Source organism: Lepisosteus oculatus, chromosome 4 (genome assembly GCF_040954835.1).
Source record: "Lepisosteus oculatus isolate fLepOcu1 chromosome 4, fLepOcu1.hap2, whole genome shotgun sequence".
NCBI classification, from domain to species: domain Eukaryota; kingdom Metazoa; phylum Chordata; class Actinopteri; order Semionotiformes; family Lepisosteidae; genus Lepisosteus; species Lepisosteus oculatus.
Genome location: NC_090699.1, coordinates 1,063,761 through 1,073,897, shown reverse-complemented (window position 1 = coordinate 1,073,897; position 10,137 = coordinate 1,063,761).

The window sequence follows — 10,137 nt, the reverse complement described above, 5'->3', positions numbered from 1 at the left end:
CTGCTCCTGGGCCGTCCTGCCCTGGAATTCTCCTTTGAATTCCCTTTAGAACAGTCCACAGAATCCTCTCCAGAATCTTACTGAATCTTGATGAATCTGAATCTGAATCTGAATCTGGATCTCTGTGCTGCCTGTGTTTACCTGGAGGAACTTCAGCTCATTGATTGGCTGAAAGTTCCATGGGCATCAGAGTCCCACGTGGGTTACTCGGCCCTGCCAGTCCCTGATTGGTTGATCAAGGTGAGATATGAGTCACTTAGTCCTGACACTTAGTAATGCAGTCCAGATGTCCAACTGGCACTCCCTAGACAGATAGGCGCCAATGGATGACCATTGATCATGATAGCCAGGCTTAGCTAAGTGCATCCCCCTTTGGGAGCTGTCCTTATCAAAAGAAAACATCTTGCATGAATGGTTTCTCTGTGGCTGCACCACAGAGATGAACAGAGAAATGGGGCCTCATTTGGGAAGGCTCAGAAACACTTAATTCTGCCTTATTAATAAGCCTCGCGACTACATATCCCCCCTTTTTGAAGGTCACGAGGTCCTGAGGCGTTGTTGCCTTCAAAACAAAACAGAGTTAAGTGATGTCCCTTGCCATTAGAACATTAACCTTAAATGTCTACATTACTCCTCGAGAATTCATACCGGAACCAGCATTGGATACAAACAGGATGAATAACATCTGGAGTATGTATAAACACGGTAGGAGACATTATCTAAGTCTAGGAATTACACATCAGGAAGTTCACTGTCAATATCTGATACCTCTGTAGTAGATATTTGGGGAGAAGTCACTTCCTTTCTTTTGACATGCTACCTTTGACTCATTCATGCTACCCAGAGTACATCTTGATGTGAGAGTACAGCATTCAGAGTACACTGTCAGTCATGATCCAGCTACCCGGCAGCAGTGTTACAATAACACCAGTTCCTGTTCCCAGCCCCCTGATGAACCCCAACACCTGTGTTGGGTATCTGCTAGGGTGGTTTGGAGGTTTGTTCCATTAAAGCAAACTAACTACCTGTACCTCTTCAGGGCTTACTGTTTCTTGGATTTCTTTCCAATTCAATAGTGTGGCACCTGAAGGCATCCATGACCTCAAGTTTGGTCTTATGTTGTCTGGTTCCAGACCGTACAGTGTTAAGTTCAAGCTGTTCTATGGCCTCCTCGGGAACTTACAGGAAAACTATTGGTTAGGTAGCTGCATTGTGGTAGCTGTATCATACCTGTCACAAGTCACAGTGTCTGTTAAATGTGGTGTGCTGACCAGCCATTTACTTCCCACCTGCTCTTCGTGGGGTTCATTAACCTCCCTCTGCTCGTTAGTAGCTTTACACCCTTCATTGGTGAATCGTTTAGACACAGCCAATGGATAGCTTTGGCAGCCATACCCATCTCAAGATTTGGAACCGAATTCAATCTTGGATTGCCTTCTGGGTGAGCTATGAGCGATGGGGTTAATGTCACATACTCCTCTACTGAGAAGAGTGGAATCAAGTGGGTTGGGAATTGTGCCGTGGTTAGACTGGCTACAGTGGCACTAAGCTCCCTTAACAGGTCTTGTGTCAACATTCTGGCCTGTTGCACACAAGCATAAACCCACTGTATAACACCGGCAATCATGTCCACTGGTTGGGGAATAAGGTTTAACCCTGTTGCATAGGAAGTTGCCTTTAGGGTTTTCCCTAAGCTTTCCAACTTTTGCTGCTGTCGATACAGTCTCTCACTACCCTCTGCCATCTCTGACACCTGCCTTCTTGGGGCAGTCAGGGTGAGAGTGCCAGTAGCACACAAACCTACCAGAAAAAGCAAACGTACAACAGTGGCGGCAGCAATCAGTCCTCCCAAAAGTCTTTTCGGGTGGCTGATCCCAGTCATCTCCTTCTGAGTGACTGTTGCCTTTCTAAGCTGGCGCAGCGTGTACATGGTGTCTTTCTCAGTATGCCCTGTGGCATCTTGGGCACCAACATCCTGGAAATCTGGGGAGATCTGACGCAGCTGCTGATGCTGCTCCTCCTTTTCCAGGGCATCTGCTTTTTCGATTTGTTCATGCCTGTGCTCTAGGAACCCTGCAGGGAGCGGTGCAGGGGTGGAGCATGCCTGACCCTCGGCTGAGTGGTCATCTGGAGCACCTGAGTGATCTGGGATTGTTACCCCATTCTCACTGTTCAGGTCCACCCTGCACACTTCCTGATTGAGGAATCCCTCTATCGGCATGTTTACAATCGTTCGCTGGGCGTGGGTGTAGGACACCTGCTCGCTCCCCCCTTCCCTCGCTAGGGCTTCAGGGAGCTGCCCCAGCACTGGGATAGCTAGTTCACTGTCTTTGAACTCACTATCACTCACCAGGCCCATGTCAGTGCAGGCGGGGATTCTGACACCTCTCTTTGCGATGTCCTGCACTGGCAGGCGGGTGACTTGACCATCCAGCTCCAGTCTGGCTGAACCACTGTTGGTCAGACTCAGACTGACAACTGAGCTGGTGGCTGTAAGAAAACCGGCTCGGCTTTCATTCCCTGTCCCTTCTGGGGGACTGGGTGTGTAGGCAACCCTGCCGTTGAGGCAGGAACAATCAGGTCAGTCTCACTCACTACCTGGTAGTTGTGAGAAATAATGTTACCTGACTGCAGGTTTCCTGGGTCACAGCAGAGGGAATCGGCATCTAGCATCAGGTGTGTCCACAGCGCAGTAGTCTCAGCGTCCAGCTGGACCTCCTGTCTAACCTGTGAATGTTGCACCAGGGGCACCTGGTGGTGGCCCTGTGACAGCTGCTCAAGCAGATCCTCACTAATAGAGGACCTCTCAGGGCTAAGGGTGAGGGCTACATCACCAACCTGCTCTCCTGCCATCTGGATCCCTTCCACCACTGCGGGGTGGTGGTCCTGACCCCTCTTGGGTGCCAGGGTGCACAGGGAAAGCTCCTTTTCATCGCCAGGTGGGGAGATCTGCTCCTCTTTAGGGATGTAAAAGGTGTGTGCTTTACCTGGTGGATCAGGTGGCTGCTCGGAGCACCGCTCCTGTGGCATGGAGGCTGTTGTGACCTCAGCCGGGACACGACTTCCCTGTATATCTTGGGAACAAGGAAATATTTTTATTTCTTGTCCAGAGGGAACAGAAGGAATCTCCACATAGGCTTCTGTGTTCGGTGGGCACTGTGTGAGCACAGTCTGCCTCTTGGCCCCCCTTTCCTTCTGTACAGAAGGCTTAGGAGCCTTGACCTGTTTCCACACTTTGCCTTTCTGGTGATCCACCAAAGGTTCCTCTCTGAGTCGCATGCCTTTTGCTTTTTCTACCCGTTTGAGCTTGCCGTGTGACATCAAACACCTTTCAACCTCAGTGTCAATCAGTGTCTCACTGTGTAAGACATCTCCCATGGCAGCCTTGAGGTAAAAGCTTCTTGCTTTTCCTCTGTGTTTTACTGCCTGCTCTGTGACTTCAGGGGTGGAGTCAGCACTCACTTGGGAGTGGCCGACCTTATCCAGGCAGGAACTCTTCCGCTCAATCAGATAGACTGAGGGAGGGAGAGGGGGCGGGTCTCCGCCTCCTCCAGTGGAGAGTATCAGCTCATTCACGCTTCCGGCAGCCTTGGGGAGCGGTTGTCCCTGTCCTAATAAAGCTTGTTCAAGCCTGGCCAGGCGGGCGGCTACTGAATCCTTTTGTTCAGCTTTATCTAGCCCTTTCCCTCCCCCGGTGTTCTCATGGCACTTAGGACGCTGGGTGTGGTCCTGTGTGCATGCTTTGGAACGGGGCTTAGCCAGCTCAAGAGCCTGTGCTCCTTCGAGCAGGGGGGAATTAACCCTCCTGGCTCTGACGGCGAACACAGTCGCTTTAGCAGCTTTTCGCTCAGAGCGACTTTGGACATCATACTCCCAGGCTTTCTGCACGAATCTCTTGATATCAGTCATTTTCATGGTCTGTGCATCTGTATGCATTAAGATCATCTTTCTGACTGATGGGTGGAGATTCGCAATGAATAAACCCTTGAAATGTGTGTTCTCTTCGCAACCCTCATCATTTCGCCCTGCAAAATAAGTTCGTCTGAGTCTCTCGTAATATTCGCGAGGGGACTCTGCTCTCTCGTGCTTAATGTTAAGAGCGGCGGCTATCGCAGCGGTCGGGTCAATAAACGCACTGTATTCTTCGATAAGTGCTTGACACAGCTGCTCAAAATCATTACAGACTTCTTTCATCTGCCTAGCCATCCACTCATGTACAGCTCTGCTGGTAGTTTTCCTGACCAGAAACACTTTCTCCTGTTCTGTGGCGTTTGGCAGGTACTGCAGGTTATACCTGAGGTCCTGAATATAACTCTCGATATTATTCTCTGACACTGCGGGGTCAAATCTCTCTATGTCCTTCGCTAGCTCTCTCAGAGAATGGAGATTTCTTCTAGCGTCTCCGCTGACGGAGATATGGAAGAGATCGTGGTCAGACCTGTCGCTGCTAGAGAGAGTGCTTAATAGCGACTCGAATTCAGACCTTTTTGCAACCATCGTTAAAGTTAAAGAGTATTACGTTTAAGTACGAAATCACAGTTTTACCACAGAAAACCACAAGATCAAGTATGCAATCAACCCGGTAGATTGCAAAAGATCACAAAACAATCAAGCACTGCTTAAAGAGCAAGGGGAACTTTTTCTTTCGGCTTTCAGCACACTGTATTGTCGTGTATGAAACCCGCGGCGTTTTATATGAATTATTCCGCTTGGTTGACTCATTTCAGTCTTGCCACGCCCGTGCCAGGGACGCCAAATATGTAGGTAAAACCGGTTCAGGGACGCCAAATATGTAAGTTTTACTTTGATATATGGGGGTATGGAATCAATACTTTATCAGTCAGCCACAAATAATAATCAGAGCTCATGTTGGGATTGTATTGCTATAAAAGATGCTCATGGGAGTAATCCCCTTTAATAGAGGTGATTATTTAGGTTTATTGGCATGGGTAAATAGTTCTGCTTTTAGTCTGAGTGTAACTCAGATGTATTAGAATGGAAATAACCGTATGCTCCTCGCTATAATCACAGTTTTAGGCCATTCTCTATTAGGGTGATAGACAGCTGTTTAGGTGGGCAAAGACTAAACAGTACTTGTATTCTAGACAATTATTAGCAAATTAATGACTTAGCAAAGCACATCTGTGCTGAAAAAATATATATCATAATTATAATCCAGATGATTGGGGCATTGGTGCATGGCTACAGTCTGTGCTAGGAACATGGAGAGGGTCTCTGGTTCAATACATATTTGTTGGTCTGGTATTATTAGTTATGATCATACTGTTAATATCCTGCTTGAAAAACATGTGGACTAAAGCTGCTGCTTCTGTGCTAATTGTACGCCCTGAAGGGATCATGAAGGTCAAAAAATGAAAGGTTCTCTTATCTAGTGGCAGAACAATGGGTAGAACAATATAGATTTAAGGGGGGTTACCCTTGGGAGTGATTCCCCTAGATGCAAATGATTATTGTGGTTTGTTTGTTCATAATAAGATGTTTTGCAGGAACAGAACAAAGAGACATTTTACAACTTTAGCTAGAATTGTTCTGCAAAACGGCACAGCTGAGGCAGGGGGACAATGTGTAGATTTTTTTATTCCCCAGCTGTTGACCAATCTTGTAAAACCCCTAAGATTATGCTGGGCTCCAGCCCACAGGGATTTACCTGTGCTGTAAGAACTAATGCATGCATAAGGACTATAAAGACGCTGAAGCATGACAATGGCAATGTAAGGGGAGATGGTCAAAATGAGTTTAGCCCTGACCAGTTTAGCCCTTACCTAACAAATCACATTACCTGGACTGATTCTCCTGTTAAAGTAGCAGTTTACCTGCCTTCTAGGGTTAATCACTCTTATTGCTATGAAAATAAAGGTCGTGGCCCCTCAGTAGGAAGAACAGGAGGCTGTAGCGCCACGGTTACTAACCATACTTTATCTGACAGAACTATGGTTTTGATGGATTGGTATTGGCAATGTGGTGCGAAAGTTTATGATAGCCTTCCTCCCCAGTGGAGAGGAGTGTGTGCTCTAGTCACGTTGCACCACTCCATTCTCATTGTCCCAGTAAACTCTTAATTGTTAAATTCAACGAAGCCCCTTCAGAGGGAGTCAAGGGTTAAATTAGCTCTCAGTTGGGCTGACAGATATGGTCCAGATATGTCTAAAATACCAGAGGACAATAGACTATTTACTGCAGCTGAAATGACTTTCCTCAGGGCTGAGTATTCAGGCAGTAGCTAATACCCGCTGGTTACAAATTACTCGCTATGAAATGTACTCTTTTATTAATATCATGTTAGAAGGCTTAGACGCTATCAAACAAGAATTAAGAGGAGTTAGATTAATGGCACTTCAGAACAGGTTCGTGTTGGACCTTCAGAATGCAGCATCTGGAAGAGTCTGTGCTTTAGGAGGAGACTCCTGTTGTACATATATTCCAACTAATGACGATTACGGAAATCTTACGCTCGCTATTCAGCATTTGAAAGAACTAAAAGACAAGGTGAATAAAGAGAGAGGCATTAAAGATTCAAAAGATCTTATCTCCTGGTTAGAATCACTGTTTGGGCAAGGGTTTTTCTTTAAGTTACTAACACTGATTATAGGGGCTGTGATACTTGTCTTCCTGTATTTATGTTGCTGTACGACTTGTATTATTCCAATGCTTCGAAATATGGTAATGAATATGTTTGCGCATCAGTATGTTCTGATAAGAACGCAAGAATCCGAAGTATGGGAGCCTCCTGGGAGTCCATATGAAGAATCTAACTTTTAATCATTTTCAAGAATTAAAGGAGGGAATTGAAATGGAAATCTAATAAGTAAATTGATTCTTAAAGCTTTAGGAAAATATCTAACAAGGATGTACTGTAACTGCTGTGCTATGTGCAGATTTTTAGAAGACGGTGTGTCAACAAATTACGCACTGTCTAGGTTACTTTTAGAAGACAGTGTATCAAAACAGCATGTACTGTCTGGGTCATTAGATTAGCCGAAGGTAACTGATAAGCTTTGCAAAAAAATATATTGGTGCTTCTTTTTTTTGTTTTTATGATGTAATCTGTTTTTGTACTAAGGAAAGGGGAAGTATTAGAAACGACAAAATGCTGAACTTTCGTTTACACTGCAACATCTTAAAAAAACCCTGTACTGCTTGTAACGAGATGAGTCTCAAATGCACACTGCAGAGTGGCAACAGGGCTCCCAAAATTGCAATATTGAAATAAAGACCTTACTCAGGTGAGAACTCTCTCGTGGCTTCCTTGATAGCTATTTTTCCAAGACATCCCCAAAACAAAAGGAATGAGTGGGGAAACAATCAAGACAACGGAGAGAAGCATTTGCATTTGAATGAGTTTCAAGCATGCTTGGGTATTCGTGTGATCTGAGTGACTCAGTTTTGGAATACAACTGCCGAGTGGCGCATCGCAACAACCAGGCACCCCGGAGTTTCTGAAAAAAAATTTTCAGCTAGGATCACGAAACAACTTTTCTTCAACTTGAATGGGGCTAAAAATCCATCCCTGAAAATAAAAATTCTCTGAGTGGTGTGTAAATGCTGATCCTTACCCTACCTGGGGTGTCCACTGAGCATTTCCGCAAATTCTATCTGAAGTTCTCTGGGCATGGGATTTTGACATGTTCCCCAACCCAAAAGGAATGAGTGGGAAACAATCAAGATAACAGATAGAAGCACTTGCATTTGAATGAGTTTCAAGGATGCTTGGGTACTCGTGTGATCTGAGTGACTCAGTTTTGGAATACCATTGTCGCGTGGCGCACCGCGACCTCCAGGCACCCCGGAGTTTCTGAAAAAAAATTTTCTGCAATTTTCACGAAACCACTTTTCTTCAACTTGATTTGGGCTAAAAATCCATCCCTGAAAATAAAAATTATCTGAGTAGTGTGGAAATGCTGATCCTTACCCTACCTGGGGTGTCCACTGAGCATTTCCGCGAACTCTATCTGAAGTTCTCTGGGCATGGGATTTTGACATATTCCCCAAACCAAAAGGAATGAGTGGGAAACAATCAAGACAACAGATAGAAGCACTTGCATTTGAATGAGTTTCAAGCATGCTTGGGTACTCGTGTGATCTGAGTGTCTCAGTTTTGGAATACAACTGTCGCGTGGCGCACCGCGACCTCCAGGCACCCCGGAGTTTCTGAAAAAAAAATTTCTGCGATTTTCACGAAACCACTTTTATTCAACTTGAATTGGGCTAAAAATCCATCCCTGAAAATAAAAATTCTCTGAGTAGTGTGAAAATGCTGATCCTTACCCTACCTGGGGTGTCCACTGAGCATTTCCGCGAACTCTATCTGAAGTTCTCTGAGCATGGGATTTTGACATGTTCCCCAAACCAAAAGGAATGAGTGGGAAACAATCAAGACAACAGATAGAAGCACTTGCATTTGAATGAGTTTCAAGCATGCTTGGGTACTCGTGTGATCTGAGTGACTCAGTTTTCGAATACAACTGTCGCGTGGTGCAACGCGACCTCCAGGCACCCCGGAGTTTCTGAAAAAAAATTTTCTGAGATTTTCACGAAACCACTTTTCTTCAACTTGAATTGGGCTAAAAATCCATCCCTGAAAATAAAAATTCTCTGAGTAGTGTGGAAATGCTGATCCTTACCCTGCCTGGGTTGTCCACTGATCATTTCCGCGAACTCTATCTGAAGTTCTCTGGGCATGGGATTTTGACATATTCCCCAAACCAAAAGGAATGAGTGGGAAACAATCAAGACAAGAGATAGAACCACTTGTATTTGAATGAGTTTCAAGCATGCTTGGGTGCTCGTGTGATCTGAGTGACTCGGTTTTGGAATACTACTGTCGCGTGGTGAACCGCGGCCTCCAGGCACCCCGGAGTTTCTGAAAAAAAATTTTCTGCGATTTTCACGAAACCACTTTTCTTCAACTTGAATTGGGCTAAAAATCCATCCCTGAAAATAAAAATTCTCTGAGTAGTGTGGAAATGCTGATCCTTACCCTGCCTGGGTTGTCCACTGAGCATTTCCGCGAACTCTATCTGAAGTTCTCTGGGCATGGGATTTTGACATATTCCCCAAACCAAAAGGAATGAGTGGGAAACAATCAATACAAGAGATAGAACCACTTGTATTTGAATGAGTTTCAAGCATGCTTGGGTGCTCGTGTGATCTGAGTGACTCGGTTTTGGAATACAACTGTCGCGTGGTGCACCGCGACCTCCAGGCACCCCGGAGTTTCTGAAAAAAAATTTTCTGCGATTTTCACGAAACCACTTTTCTTCAACTTGAATTGGGCTAAAAATCCATCCCTGAAAATAAAAATTCTCTGAGTAGTGTGGAAATGCTGATCCTTACCCTGCCTGGGTTGTCCACTGAGCATTTCCGCGAACTCTATCTGAAGTTCTCTGGGCATGGGATTTTGACATATTCCCCAAACCAAAAGGAATGAGTGGGAAACAATCAAGACAAGAGATAGAACCACTTGTATTTGAATGAGTTTCAAGCATGCTTGGGTGCTCGTGTGATGTGAGTGACTCAGTTTTGGAATACAACTGTCGCGTGGTGCACCGCGACCTCCAGGCACCCCGGAGTTTCTGAAAAAAAATTTTCTGCGATTCTCAAGAAACCACTTTTCTTCAACTTGAGTTGGGCTAAAAATCCATCCCTGAAAATAAAAATTCTCTGAGTAGTGTGGAAATGCTGATCCTTACCCTGCCTGGGTTGTCTACTGATCATTTCCGCGTACTCTATCTGAGGTTCTCTGGGCATGGGATTTTGACATATTCCCCAAACCAAAAGGAATGAGTGGGAAACAATCAATACAAGAGATAGAACCACTTGTATTTGAATGAGTTTCAAGCATGCTTGGGTGCTCATGTGATCTGAGTGACTCGGTTTTGGAATACAACTGTCGCGTGGTGCACCGCGACCTCCAGGCACCCCGGAGTTTCTGAAAAAAAATTTTCTGCGATTTTCACGAAACCACTTTTCTTCAACTTGAATTGGGCTAAAAATCCATCCCTGAAAATAAAAATTCTCTGAGTAGTGTGGAAATGCTGATCCTTACCCTGCCTGGGTTGTCCACTGAGCATTTCCGCGAACTCTATCTGAAGTTCTCTGGGCATGGGATTTTGACAT